Source organism: Papilio xuthus, unplaced genomic scaffold, assembly GCF_000836235.2.
Source record: "Papilio xuthus unplaced genomic scaffold, Pxut_1.1 DF828780.1, whole genome shotgun sequence".
NCBI classification, from domain to species: Eukaryota; Metazoa; Arthropoda; class Insecta; order Lepidoptera; family Papilionidae; genus Papilio; species Papilio xuthus.
In genome coordinates this window covers 474,983-489,092 of record NW_013529869.1, presented here as the reverse complement: position 1 = coordinate 489,092, position 14,110 = coordinate 474,983, and the positions used below count along the sequence as shown (strand labels likewise).

The following is a 14,110-nucleotide window of genomic DNA, read 5'->3' as shown; positions in this document are numbered from 1 at the left end:
GCAACGACTTGTTACACGAGCAGCCTGAGCAACTCACGAGCGCTGCTCTTAGCTGCCTTTAAATTCGAAAGTACCTTTTATGTGCATTCTAATTAATATCGTTTATAATTTGGTGCGAGCGGCGACGGGGCAGCGGCGGTGGCGAAGGCGGCATCGTGGAAGCATTCGGTCGTGAGAACAGTTAGCCTTACCAGGAAGTGAGTGAACCCGGCGCGATGTCTATTGAGTCGTATTCGCAGCCATGTACGAATGCTTCGTGTCGAACAGTGTTTACGAGCGGCGGGCCGATAGCCGGCCGACCGGTCACTCATTACCGGCCATATCTCTGCGCGCCAATGAATGGTGAGTGCTTACAAACGCACCTCGGAGCCGGGCACAGGGCTCCAAACGAGCGCGCATAAGCACGTAGTAGATTTAAGCTCGAACAGTGTTTTCCGTTAACCGTTTTATTACCTGCAGCTCGTTTCGCACGAACGATATGACCTAACGTCGAATACCTCTGGTCGTTTTATCGGTTACCATAGCGACGAGTTCGGGTCCACTCCTCGGGTCGAGCTATGCCGCGACGCCGGCTCGGTCGCGCTACAAACTTGGACCGTGTACTGTTTGACTTTAAATTTATTACAATGTAAAGCTGAGGGAAAAATTCCTTTCGCATGAACTCAATGGGAATACTCGCATAAAATTCCCTATGGTTTACTGACTTTAGAAAAAAAAACACGAACAACAATAGTAGGCGAGGGGCTCGGTTTTCTCATTGGAACTGCATTATAAGGAACAGGTTCCGCACAAAAACGATAGCGAGGAGTCTAGACGTGAAACATTTATTCGCCGCATTATCATATTACACGGGAGTCGTGGTCATCGCTTAGGAAACGATGCTATTCCTTTTCACTTGCGGTCGCCACGAGGAAAAAAGGTGCTTATATATGTACGTACATCTATGAAATATGTGGAATTGAATTCTGTTCGCTATAAAAAGACGCAGCAATCATTTAATGCGCGGACCTCCGCGGCCGGGGCTCACGCACGCAGTTGTAAAAGCTTCGCATTAATGATTATCTTATAGCCTAGGTAACCTGAGAGCTTTCGAATGGAACCTATTAAGAGTTTTAATGACAGTGCCATTAGTAATGATATTCTACGTCGTAACTTAAGTAATAACTCTCCCGCGTGTAATTGCTCATAAGCTCACTTACAACTTCAAGAATTCTTGCTCGTAAAGGTATGAATTACAGCGTATTATTACGAAGAATGAAAAACTTTGACGGAAATAAATTATAAATGAGAATATTTCTCTAAAACCTTAGATTATATACTTGTATACATATGTATAATGAAAGTCTTAAACATTTGAAGATAAAGGTTTAGAATGTGTTGAACAATTAAGAATGTATCTAAGACTGGTTTGAAAATGCGGAATAGATTACTCCGAGTAATTGTAGATGAGACGAGCTTTGAATTGCATATCGGCGTTGCCTCTTGATATTAATGGGGTATGTCGAGAGGCGAGGGGTCAAGCAATGCGTGCAGCAACGACCCACATTTGAAGGATTACAAGTAGCCGCTGAGAGAATTTACCGCTAACATTGCCATATAAGCTGTATGAATTTTAGGTCGCCACGAGCATAACATGCTCTTGCGCCGGCATCTGTGCAAATATTGATTTAGTAAGTCGGTGTCGCTGCGGCCTCGCCCGCGGCCCGCGCATGCTTCCACGCCACACAATATCGACTTTCTTCTAATCACTTCGTTATCGATTGCTGATCAATATTTTCGTGTAACAATAGGTGTCCAATGTCAATAATGAATGAATCAAAAATATTGCAATCCCTTTCCATCTCCTTAAAGAACTACGATAAAAAAGAAATGTGTTTTTTCACAAGTTTTTTTGAATTGGAAACTTACGATAAAAGAAAAATATTACATCTTTCAAAGAGAATACAAATTACAATTTAATAATTTGTTAAGCAAATCTACAGTAAAAACAAATCTAACGCTTTAAACATGAAATACAATTTCTTTTCAAATGTCCAATTAGAGAGTTGAGCTTAATCCCCGAAGTAATCATAAAATAGTGGTCGGGACAGGAAATTAGTAACAAAATGACTTGTATATTCTACACAGATTAGCGTATTAATGGCCGTGTGTACCGTAAGGAAAATACCACTTGTCTTGATGACGCAACGAGGCGAACACCTACAACACGTCCACAATAACATGATCTCTAAGTACCTTTAATTACTGTGAGTTGTTATTTCCAAAATATGACATAAATAGCAGTTTTTTTTTAGTTAATAAGTAGCCTATGTCTTCTTCTAGACTATGCTCTACATCTATGCCGAATTTGAGCCGTTCCGAAGTATCTTCAAACTAATATCCTTGTAGATAAACATTCGCATTTATAATATTAGTAAGATACGAGAGTGATGACATTAATATGATTGCTTTGTTCGGTGTTCGTCGTGAAACGATCTAGGGAACATACTAAACACAGTATTGCTAAGTTGATCGCTGTAGAAACAAGGACCACAGGAATTGTGAAGTGCGTAGGTGGCCAGACCACATTCCATTGAACATTTTACCTATGAATGAACTAAAATAACTAAAACTAAAAATTCATACAATTACACAAGATTTAACTTGTGTACGAGCAACGAATAAATAAATCGATTTAGATCCATGAACGAGATAAGCCGGTTATACGCTGTTAGTATTGGACATTGTGGAAAATTATATTCGTTCTGTAACCAAATAAAACACATTACATATTGTAATAAATAAAACTTGCAATAAGTGTAAAATAATCTATGATTTTACAAAAAACAAAATTAGTTAAAAAAGTCTTTACAAATTGGTCTCAGAAAATTGTATCTTTTCGGTTTACTAGTTGCAGCGCAATTTTCTCGAACTACCAAGATGTACGAGTAAACTTATCAAGACAGAATGCTAAATACTAACCGTGGGTTTCTGAAACCAAAATCTCTGTTTTATCAATAATAATGATAGGGATAACGATATATTTTGTACAGAGATTTTGTTTTTTTTTATATATCAGAAGGTGGCAAACGAGTGAGCTCCCACCTGAAATCGCTGAAATAGCGAAGTGACCGTTGCCCATAGACATAGGCAATTGCATATGCGTTGCCTACCTTTAATCGACGGAGGAGAGGATGCACAGAAAGAAAATATCTTCCCTTTCCATCTCATCCGGAAAGTCCACTTCCACTTCCCATCCTTTCCTTATAAGAAAAAGGGTGGGAAGGGAAAGAGGACTAAATTAGGCCTCCGGGACGCACACTTATCAGAAGAAACACGGAATTGCTTCCACTTCTCGCCTGTCTTCTGTGTGGTCGTGGTATTTCACCGGGCGAGCCGGGCCAATTCGTGCGAAGATGTTAAAGCGGGCTCTACCACTGTTAAAAACACTGTTTGGTCAAATGGTAAAATTTAACAATTCGGCTCTTTAGTATCTTTTTAGTTTATCTTACTTTGTTTTTAAGTCACGGTAAAATTTGACAATTCAGTTCGTTAGTATCTTTTTAATTTACTTTGTCTTTAGTGGCATAACATAAAATAGAGATTACTTATGCATGTGTCATGTTATAGTGTTAAATTTTCAAATGAAATGTACCCAGTTTTTTCCCACGTAACAAGATTGATTCATCACTAGTCATAGGTCATATAATTAGAATAGGTAATTAGAATACCATAAAGCTATTGTTATTACTGTATTTCCAGCAATATCAAAAGATGTGATACATTATAGAAATGCACCAATAGCTTAAATGTTAACGGTAAGGACTAACCAAATGGGTCGTGGATTCGAATTCGCCATACCACTAAAAGTCTTGAACTATATTTTAGATTAATTCTATGGTTGATTGCTATAAATATAAATAATTTAATAGATTAAGATCTGAATGAAGTGTTTTTTAGTAAACTTAGAGCTGTGTTATTTTTTGTTTACATTAAAAAAACCTATTAAAAAAGGAATAAAGTTAACAAATTATAACGTAAGAAAATGTCTGTTTGCGTCAAATATGTCGTTTTATCAGAGTTCAATCTCTGTCATGCACAAGTTTTCTGCAAACATCACTCATGATTACCTTTATCATTAATTATATGAACATTTTAATAAAAATAACTATTATTATTAGTAAAAAATACTACAAAAAGCCTACAGTTTATTTTTCAAGGCGAAGATTAGATCACGAATACTTTAAGCTCTTTACCAGGAAATAAGCTCTTAAAAGTTTCCAAATTTAATTACACAAACATATATATTTTTATATACTTTATATGTTTACATGAACAATTTTTTAGGGGAACATAGTTCAAACGAGTACTGATAGAAGATTTAATTTGCCAATTATTAAAAAAAAAATAATAGCCAAAATCCGTTCTCTTATAACACTAACACACTTAAAAGTTTAAAAAGTATCTTAACCATTTATTAATTCGCGATATTTAATGCGCAAATAATATTTATTCTGTTTCTTTAGGACTTGTCTATTTAAATGTCCGGAGATAATAATATCATGGAAAAGACTGGTGTAAGTATAAATATAATAATGTTACATCAACCTATTTTCAAGTCTGTTTACTCGGTAAAGCATTGCTATTGATTTTCCTTTTCAATTTCCTTTGAGTATTCTCTGGTTTGAATAATTCATGCGCCTTAGACATATTATTTCCACTGAGACCCTTTTAAGATTAAAAAATATAGAAAAAACTGAATAAGCTCGGACATATTAAAGCACTCAGGAAAAAAGCTGAATATTTCTTTTAACGTTTTTGCATCTTATTCATGTATCGTGACGATCTAAAGCATTAGTTTCTTCAATTGACAGGTGTGGTTGTAAAAAATACAACTATTTTAAATGTTAAAACAACGTTTATTATTTCATGTCGCTCCGATGGAACGAATTATCGTGAGATCTCTTTGACGCCGCCTGATCTGCTTACAAAATGTTCAAACGATATTCTGCGACTAAAGTATATTGTTGAATAGATTCGAGTACAGCAATAAAAAGATCGGTGAAAAGTTGTGAGCGAAGCGTTGGGAGGCGCGAGACGCGCGGAGCTGCAAGCGCCTCGCTTCGCCGCAGGACAATGACATCGCACGTTCCGCACGATAAAACAACCTGGACATTATGAACACTCGCCCGGGCCTTCTCACCGCAAAAACTTAGACATCACCGGTAATTGCCTAATTAAAATTTTTACTATTGCATAACCGACTCTCGACCGCTTTGCAGTGAATCACTGACCGTGATCGACATTTGTCCAATGCAAAAGACTCGAAGCAAACATTAAGTCATTTTTATCCGGCTAATTTATTTTTCAGTCACGGAATAAGGTGGTGGATTTGAATGCCGTGTGAAGCGATTTAGTCATTCGAAAACTGACCTTCTTTAGTCCTTCGATTTCTTTATTTAACGCCAGGTCGATGTGGAAACAAATCAAATTTTTGTCCTGCGCCGCTTTCGAATCGTCGAACCTTTTAAAAGCTTAGAATCATAACTTAAAACTCTTCGAATTTTAAAGCAAACAATGTATTGTTGCTCGTTAAATAGCCTCCTCATTTTCTCACGGCCCGAGTCCGAGGACCTAGCGCGTCGGCCACTAGACAAAGTTTGTGCCGCGCCTCCGCCGCGCTCGCGCCCTCTATCGGTTCAAATATTAATTGGTAAAAGACCTATTCAAACACAACACGAGGTTTTTTACTCGGTAAATGGTAAAGTGGACATGTCTATTTGTCTTGTTGTTTAGAGTGTGGGTGCTATGCGTCTGAGCGCTCGGCATTCAAGACCTTTTTAGTTGAAAAAGAAAAGCTACAGGCAATCCCGCTCTTTTGTAACTGATAACTGCAATTTTATTCTACACCCCTGTAGGTTCAGAGCCTTTTACAACTTTGCTGCATCTTTTGAGAAAATATAGACACGCTAGTGGTTAAATTACCTTTTATAATAAAAATCTCACTAAGAGCAAAATTGTTGTAAATATTTTTTTTTCTATGTTCCTCCCCAATTTGCTGAATATCCTATATAAATAATCTGAGAATAATGAAAATATATCCTATTAAAAAAAATTATGAAAAATACTCAACTGAAAATGAGTGCTCTGATTTGTTAAGTATTTTTTGTCTTTTAACGATGTTGTCACATTATATAATAAATTCCTGCAGACCTTCACGTCAATAAACTTAATGGATAATTTTGGTCGCAATCGAAGGCCTCAAATACTAATTTCAATATTCGTCCACAAACTGGGTCACCACTCACATGAATGTAAATATATTCGAATAATAAGAAGTGGCGAGTCGATTCGTATCGAGTCGGAATAACAGTGTAATGAATGGTCAAAATTAAAATACACACACAATAGAAAGGCTTTTTTAAGACGCCGCAATAAACGTAAAGTGGGCTATGTCTTTCCCACGTACGTATTATATGTGTTAGATATTGTAAGTCTTTTTCAATAGCTCGGGCTGTTAATACATTAACTAGACAAAATTTGGTACAGTGACGTCAGTACTTTCACGCCTTATAACTATACTGATTGACACGAAAGAAGATAACTATTGTAATAAAAACTTGTGTCGGCAAAAAACACCAGCTAAATAACATCTTAACCTAAATACCATCGGGTGGCGACGGGTACCGAGAGAGTTCGTTTCTTTTGAATGTGAATTTTAAATTGACTCCGAGTAGGGTCATATTCGAGTGGTTCTCTTTATCGGTCATTGTGACCGGCATCGGCACTCGCTTATATTCTAATATTGACATTCAGGTGGCGAGCCGAGGCGAGGTTTCTTATACACTCGCGCCCAGAGCTTCGCCGGTACTAATAACTATTCCGCTGTAAGACAAAGTACTCTGTCATATGCATGCACATGCCGGTTTCTAGTAACGCGCCCGCCGCTCGATACTCGGACCCCGGCTGATGAATGAATGATGTCACATTCAACTATTTATGCTGCTATAATATTGCATAAGGTGAATTCATAACTCTGAAATCCCTATACAAGTTAAGCAATTGCATAACAGATATCTTGCTGATAAACTTTGTTGATGGCGATGTAAATAAAACAAGAAATTATAACAAGTGAAACGAAAACAGTTGCGAGCTTTTTTTGTAGCATTTTGGTGGTCTCGTAACGGTTCTGGGGCCAGCGATGTGTGCCAGCGATGTCGAGCGCCGAAACGAGAGCTGGCAGCCCGCCCCCTGCCTGCTCGGACTCCTTGCGACCGGATATTCCGATGCTATTATCTTATTTGAATGATGCATTACTTGTTTGAACAAATATTGTTTGCATGTTGTGTTGTGTTTAAAAAAATATAGGTAAAAACAATTGAACAGTGCAGTAAATGAACTTTGATTATTTACTATAATTTAGCAAAAGAAATTGAGTTGATCGCAATGCAGCATACTTTGCGACTCGGATTCGTCGAAAGTATGCATATAGGTAAATATGAAATGTGAATGGCGGCACATGTGCGTCGAGTGTGGCAAGTTGCACAGGTCAATGGCACCTGCGAGGCCCAGATTCAGTTCCCCATAAGTTGCCATTTTCTCAGGAAGCGTCGGCGCATGGTCCGCGGCGGCGGGGCGTCACCTCGGCCGCCAGCCGGCAGCGCGAGCGCATTCTATCACGGCAGAGCTCTGCGCGCGCATATTGACGCCGCGTTATTAATGCGCGGTCAGTAAGCACACCTCGCCTCGCAGTCAATCTCACCTCACACATTTTCCTTGTCTATGTCTCAGCACGGACAACATTAATTACCGTACTGTATTCCGATTACTAACTAACGCTATTTGTCAAATCATTCTGCGGTGGAATCTGTAATGTGACTAAGTTATATAGTACGTCGGAGTCCGTGAACTGAGTCGTCGTGGCCTTGAGTTTTTGCGGTTAAAAATCGTGGACAACGTCAAAGGGGCTTGGAAAAAACCTCATCCAGCTATTTAACCGTCGCGCCACTAAGCGTGATTCCGCAGGCTAAGTGCAAAGCGTTACAACAAAACAAAGAACTCGGAAGCTCGACAACCTTGTTGACGATCATCTTCGTGACAAGCGACAAAGTAATATTAACAAAACAGTTTAATTCTACATCCTAGTAATACGGTCTATAAATATACTACTTATATAAATAATTGTCTTTCCTCTTCCTTTTCCTTATACAGCAAGAACTGGAAGAGATCCTGCAGGAACTTTAGACGGACGTTTAAATGGGATGTAGAGAGCGTATTAGGCAATAAGGCGCTACCATTTAGTTTAGTTTCGAATTAGAATAACGAAGAAGGCTTTTTTCCCGCGCCGTATAAGGGAACGAGCACTTAATAGGCTCCATAAAAGAAGCGCCGCTTGAACTCGTGTGAGTAGATAAATTGCAACTAATCTTATCGTAACTAATGTTATTTAATAATTAGTTCAAGTTGTTTGGTAAGAGTTATTTTAAAACAAAAATGTGTAAGAAAAATAAATATATATTTTATCTGTAAGGAACAAGTTCGATGACGTGTTTATTAACCATAACCAAATACGCTTTATAAGACGTTAACACAACTAATTTCACGACTAATTGCCACATTAAACTGAAAGAGGATAATACAAAAATTTTAATAAAAAAAAACTTAATCTAAGTACGAATAGTTGAAAAAAAAACCTTGTTTAAGTACCAATAAATTCCGTAAACAATTTTATACATGATCAAAGTGTATTGAATTAAACAGCGATCGATCTCGGCTGTCAACCGGCGAAGTAAAAGCAGTCACTCTGCCAACAGAGAAGTGGGTTGCCCGTTAACATCTCGGCTCTTACCTCCGATACCACGGCTTGTTGACTCATCACAAATATTCAGTGTTTCATACTCTAATGTGCTCTTCGTAATTCCTTTCTCGGAACACATCGCTACTCTATGTCTATGTGGCTTACATATAAATTGCTTATTTATATCGGATTGATTGCCAACGGATTCAAATACTATCTAATATTACTAACTACCTATAAAGATATACGAAACTTTTCCTTTACTCTATGTAACTATTTTTAAGCAGATAGTTAAACTTTCTTGGATTTGAAAACGTTAATTATTCTTAGAGAAGATATATTTCGCCAACGAGCTGGAAAAGTATATCAATTAAAATAGACTATATAATATCAAGATGAAATAACTATAGTAACAAAAAGTGTAAAAAATGTACTAGAAATTATACAGCCCTTGTAGCCAAGGAGGTCTATAATAATCTCTTTATGAACCGTAACTACAGTCTAAAGAAACCGAAGCTCTATATTAAGATGGAGCTACAAAAATAATAATGACGCAAAAAGGTAACATAATATAAGGGCTTCGTTCGTTATAAAACGTATAAGAAAAGGATATTTTTTAGCGTGACAAGCCGGCGGCGGTTCGCGGAACCTTCACCCTGCACTTGAACCCGCCTGACTCGCGCCCGCGCCCGTGCGTCCTCGCCCGCTCGCCCGCACTCGCGCCCGCCTTTGCGTAATCGAGCGTATCGGAATCGCCGTTTCGCACTCCACGCTTTGTATCTGTCACCAGCAAATCGTATACCTCGTCCGTTTGTAATTTGCCAAGGCAAATTGTACAGACAGGTTGACGTGTTATGTTTCGGCAATTGATAGTTGCACTGTAATCAGTACCCACCAGTCCGCAATGCTTTATTGTCTGCACCGAAAATTAAGACACTTTTACAAAGCGTCGAAATGTCACTTTTTGAATTCATTTGATTTGTAATATGCTGAGAGTTTGGCCTAGGCAAATTAGAAACTTACGGCGTCCACGATTTGCCAGTGACATCTTCCGTAGAACAGAGAGCGTCTAATCTAAGTTTCCTCCTTATTGCTAATGCTAACCCTAATCTCGTTAGCGTTGCTCGTTATTTTCCGTTACATCCCATCTATACTCCACAGTTTTAGCTTTTTAGCTCTAACTTTATATTCAAAGGCAATTTTTATAAAAAGCTTTTGCATAAGAAAGCTTTTAACCTATTTCCATAGCTGGTTCACTCAAGAACAATATTATTTTTAATTGCAATTGGATTTTTTATACTGTATCACATCCTTGAAAAATCTTACTAATATTATAAATACGAATGTTTTGATGCATGGATGGATGTTTGTTTGAAGGTATCTCCGGAACGGATTCATGGATCTGGCTGAAATTTGGCAAAGATGTAGATTGTAGTCTGAAAGAATACATAGGCTAGCATTAAGTTTTTTTTTAATTCCACGCGGACGGAGTCGCAGGCCACAGTTAGTAATACAGCTATATTGGTACGTACAGAAACTCTATTACATTTTATTTCATTGCATAATATTTACTAGCACCTAATGTACAAAAAACTGTTGCCGAGAAGCGAAACAAGTTGGGCAGGATGACATTCGATGCGATTACCTTCAGGGTTGTTCGCAATTAACTTTGTTCATGCAAATGACACATTAGATATATGTTTTTAATTCTCTCCTTTGTTTTCGTATAACTTATAAATATAGTGATTTTGTATGGTATAATTGTTTTAAATTTCAAATTTATAACTATAGTTTAAACTTAAGTTGATATTTAAAAGAACAAAAATTAACAAACAAACTATAATTTAAAAACTGTTCTGTGTTTTACCGATAATTGTATGCAGTGCTAGAAACTTTAAGCAATAATACTGCAAATGAATCTGTCTAAATAAAAATGCAACTGCAATTCGCGGGTAAATGATTAGATTACTTCTTGCTGCCGAGATTGTAAGCATTACGTATTTAATTATTGAAATTTCTCGATATTTGCTTGATGCAATCTAAGTGTGTCATTATTTTGCATAAATTAATGCTTTCCTAATATATATTTACACAGCATTAACTAACGTATTATTGAGATAGGAACACTGGAAGAGATAAGACAACGAAAAAAAACATCGAATTCCGGTCTACTTTAATACTATTAATCTTTTCATAAATAAAAACTTGTGTAGGGAGAGAAAGAATTTTAAATATACTTAGAAATTTTTCAAAAAAGTAAGGTAATTAATTTACTTTAAATTTTTTGGAGAGGCTGTTGAAGTTCCTACAACTTTATGAGTTTAATAAAGACTGAATGCAAATTAATTGTTGAGGAGAGATATATCAGTGGCTGATCGCGAGCGAAGCGGCGCGGCGCGGCGGGCGCATGATTTGAATTCAATCAACTTTGTTGGCGCAATCGTGAATGATTAGCGGTGGTAAGTGTGAAATATTGCATCCGACACGGTCGGTATCGTGGCACGCGGCTGTGTCACTTACCAATACAAAGACTAGTCCATCGTTAAAATTCAAAACATTCTTTTAAAATTATGATTCTTTAAATATTTACGGGAAATCCATAAGTTATCAAATTACTACGAAAAGACTGAAATGGAAAGGAACCTGACATTGAAAATACGCTCACTTGACTCAATCTAAATGTTAGTACTGCGTCCGAAGGTAAAGGTGAATTATAAGGGACAATACACTAGGTATTTAAAGACTGTCTAAGATCACATACTTTCCTTTTTTTGTGAAGTTACAAAGAAAAACCTTCTCAAATAAATAACATATCCAGCTTTATAACTTATCTATGCATATTTATGTAACGACCTGTATAATCCACTTTACCTATATTACTTTTTACTGACTTAATGCAGTTCAGTACTTTCGACTTTTTGAGAAAAACTCCTTAAATCCTATTTTTATAAATCTTCAACCCGGGAAATTATAGTTTTTTTTTTTGGTTTTAGATAATTTCCGGACACCCTGTATAATTTTAAAGTACATAGTTCGGTGCACAATTCTGTTCTGAAGGGTGCATGATGTTTGAAGATGTGTATGAAAAACTTTTCCATTAACTTTTTACACGCTTTGTGTGACTTGTAGCTAGAGTACGGTAGCGCTCGCGATGCGCCAGAAAACAAAGATGAATAATGAATGATGCTAAGAGGGATGGAATGAAGGCAGTAAACGCGAAACAACTTTGACGAATAATACTTTAAAAGCTTTCTATGTGAAAATTCTATGAAACTTTCAAGAAAAAAAAGAAAGTAAAAAATAAATAATTCTATAATATTTTAATGTGAGTTTGCCGAAACAATTGCAAAGAAATATACAAAGGTAACAATGTATTTGTTCAAATAATGTAAAAAAATTTCAGCATCGAGTCTCCTACAGTTAAGTAGATAGATGTGATAAGAAGAAATCTCATAGAAAATCTTACAGAGAAGTTTTTAATTTTAAAGTAATCTTAATAAATGTTAGTGTTTTTTTAAACGTGCAATCAAAGATTTCAGAATTAATTTTTTACTAACTTTAATTTGCTAAAGTTTTTTTTTTAAATAAAGTTTTGAACATATTATAACTTTTCTTCTGTACCTATACATATAAGCTTAATGTTATTTCACTTAAAAGCCTTAAATCAAAAAGCTGAAATTTTTAATTATTATTTAAAGTGTTAAATTACAAAAAAGTTTTGTTATATTTAAAATCAACATCACAGCGCCATTAAAACCTAAGTATTATTATCATAGCTTATATTTCGTGTCATAACTCTCACAAATAAATATTAAGAAGTCTAATTATTATCATTCCTAAGTGAAGTCATTGAGAAAAATTGAAATAAATTTCTTTTATCTCTAAATCAAAAATAAATGCAAACATAAACTTTTACAAAGGCAACAAATTGTGCACCTGGTTTAATAAAATAATAAACCTTTGAAAAAAAGGTGTAAAAACGTTCAAATTAAAACTTAAGTGCAGCCACTCTTCAGACGCGTAGCGCCGGAAAAGCTCAACGGTTCGTTTAATACAAACGATTCTCAAAGAACCTCTGTTTGTGAGCGGGATCCTTTTGAAACTTTATAAATTTATAAACTGATGTCTTAAAGAATCAGTTAAAAATCTGTTTTAATTAAATTACTGTATAACCAAATTATACGTTGCAAAAAAAACAACTTACCTCTTTTCAGCAATGAAACAACTCCGCGCTGATGGTGGCGGCAAACGGCAATTCTGGTTGCGATGCGCGCTACACTGTCCGTGGCAGGAGTCGAGCTGTCGGGCTGTCGGGCTGTCGAGTTGTGTAAACGTTGTGCGTTCGGCGCGGCCGGGCCGGCACTGACGCGACGAGCGCGAGGCGAGCGCGCGATGCCGCGCTCTCGGAGGCTTCTCGGCCGAGCTTTCCGCGACACGACCCGCACGCACTGCACACTGCACTCGCCCGGTACCGCCTCTACCCACGCGATTGTTCTCTCCTCGATCGTCTAATGTCCCGAGCGCCCGTCGCACGTTTGAACTCTGCGCACTGCCCGCTTAACCGTATAAATATGAAGCCCGGTGGCGGGGGACGGCGCCGGCCCGCGACGCATCGCGAATCCACATCGGCATAAATTGAAGATGCAGCCGGTGTCCTCCACCATTGATTTTATTGCTTATCTATCAGTTACAGCCAATTAGCAAAAGCTCCACTCGGGCGGCGCGTCACGACCGCTTCCGTGTTCGCGCCAGCCGCGGCGTTATGTATACTTGCGGAATTACCATAGATGCCCGTTACCTGCCGTTGACAACGCGCAGATTACTTTGATCATTCATAATTATGTTGATTATCTATTCTATATCTCATCTGAGCGCTCCCTCTAGACACGACAGGCTCGTCGAGTGCCCGGTGAAGACGTTATGTTGCGGAAATGATCCCCGGCTCCTCTGATAATGCGACCGGCCGCAATAACATCCCGATATAGCAACAGCGTCGGTGTCGGTGTAGACTCGTCTGACCAGTGGGACTCTCGCGGCCTACGCTATAGCTCCGCAGGAACACCATTGCATTCGTAAGAGGAGAAACAAAGCGATAGTTTTGAAATAAAGCCCTCACTCTTGAGCCGGTGTACTGTAGTGACTGGTGGCACTTATCTATGCAATAGTTGTGCTATGATATTGCAGACGTGATATATGTCGCACTGTGTTTATATTGTTAAATTTATCTATTACTGGGATGCACTTTACACTTGTATAGTTACGTAGAATGAATTTTATGACCTACATTCTTTATTTTACAAAAATAACTTTAATACGTAATATGCTATATGTCAT

At 37.6% G+C, this 14,110-nt stretch overlaps 1 protein-coding gene across 1 annotated transcript in view; it reads right to left on the bottom strand.

The window, feature by feature from the left end:
* The window catches only part of LOC106128339 (mucin-17), a 32,560-nt gene extending 19,240 nt beyond the window's left edge, over positions 1 to 13,320 (bottom strand). The window contains exon 1 of the mRNA XM_013326665.1: positions 12,981 to 13,320. The gene's annotated coding sequence lies outside the window, so the exon portion shown is untranslated. The remainder of the gene's footprint in view (positions 1 to 12,980) is intronic.
* Positions 13,321 to 14,110: the final 790 nt, after the last annotated feature.